Source organism: Nematolebias whitei, chromosome 1, assembly GCF_014905685.2.
Source record: "Nematolebias whitei isolate Nwh7 chromosome 1, NemWhi1, whole genome shotgun sequence".
Taxonomy (NCBI): Eukaryota; Metazoa; Chordata; class Actinopteri; order Cyprinodontiformes; family Rivulidae; genus Nematolebias; species Nematolebias whitei.
In genome coordinates this window covers 38,870,159-38,871,894 of record NC_056498.1, presented here as the reverse complement: position 1 = coordinate 38,871,894, position 1,736 = coordinate 38,870,159, and positions in this window count along the sequence as shown.

The following is a 1,736-nucleotide window of genomic DNA, read 5'->3' as shown; positions in this document are numbered from 1 at the left end:
AGTTATAATCATCAACATTAAAAGAAATAAACATCTGAAATATATCAGTCTGTGTGTAATGAATGAATATAATATACAAGTTTCACTTTTTGAATGGAATTACTGAAATAAATAAACTTTTTCAAGATGTTCTAATTTTATGACCAGAACCTGTATAAATAAAAGTTGAATGGATAACGGCGATCCGTGCGACCCGGAAGTATTCCTTTTAGCGCATGTGCAAATGAGCCATATTCCAGGAAGCAGATCGTGTGGGGACGACCGAACGAGTTGCTTGCTCGAGGTGCGGCTCGCGAACACTTGAGTCGAGCGGAGAAGTGGGTGAGAACGTTTGGAAGAAAGTGGCTGATTTTTCATTTTGAAGAAAAGAGTGTCGGACAAAAAGAAACAAGAGGTTTGGCATAAACTGGTTTGTGACTGGATGGCAGCTCTTGTAGAGGAAGATGATGATAAGGACTTGAATGATTGGAGTCAAGTTGTTAAGTGGAAGAAGAAGAACCGCATGAGAAAATGAAAGTTTGGTAGGGACACAGGTTAGTAAAAGGACTTTGGACGAAAATGGTTCAGATGAAGGGACACCTGTGGTCCGCAAGAAGATTGTTAAAGAGGAAATTAAAGTTATTCTGAAATTTAAAGAAGACAACAACATACAGCGTGGTCCAATTGCATTAGACCTCAACTACTGCCCCAAATCACAAATGAGTTGAAAAGGAGGTGCCATGGATGCATTACAGTATACCAGGAGGCTATGCTCGAGTGCCTGATTGCCAAGATCTTGGAGGTAGCGGAAAACACGGCTTGTGACAGTGGGAGGACCGAGATCGTCCCCTGGCACCTGCAGTTAAGTCCACAGCGACGAGGAGCTCGGCAGGCTGCTGCAAGAAATGGCCATTGCTCAAGGAGGAGTTCTGCCGGCATTCAGGCAGTCCTGCTGCCCAGTAAGACGAGAGGTCTACTGGGTCTGGCATCTGCAGCCAGTTTCTTGGGATCTGCTGTGGGACGGACTGCTACAAGAAATCCTTCTTGCCCAAAGCCATCAGCATCTAGAACAACTCTAATGAAACCAAGAAGAGCTACAACAACAATTAATTTCCCTTTGGGATTAATAAAGTATTTTTGAATTGAATTTGAATTTGAATTTGTATTATCAAAAGAACTCAAAAAGAAGATTGGAGATATTTCTTTTGCAAAAATGCTTAGAGATGGGAGTGTACCGATCATTTGTAAAAGTGAAGAACAGAAAAATAAAGCACTGAATATTGAAAGTATTTGTAGAAAAACTGTGTGAGAGAAAAGGATTTTAGGAGAGAAGAAAGTAACGAGGGGCGTGATAACAGGAATACCATGAAGATCTGGAAAAGCTTCAAAAGAGCATTCAGGGTGCATCAGATCAAAAGATTATTGAGAACAATAAATGGAGAAAGAACTGAAAGCCTGTCGATAATGATTGAATTTCACAATAATGTGCTTCCAGAGAAGGTTAAGATCGGGTTCATGAACTTTCCAGTTAGGCCTCGTGTCCCTCCCCCACTCAGGTGTTATAAGTGTCAAAGATGTGGACACATTGCAGCTGTGTGTAAGGGACGGCAAAGGTGTCCAAGATGTGGGGGTGATCATAGATATGAGTGATCACAGATATGAGGAGTGATCATAGATATGAGGAGTGATCACAGATATGAGGAGTGATCACAGATATGAGGAGTGATCATAGATATGAGGAGTGATCACAGATATGA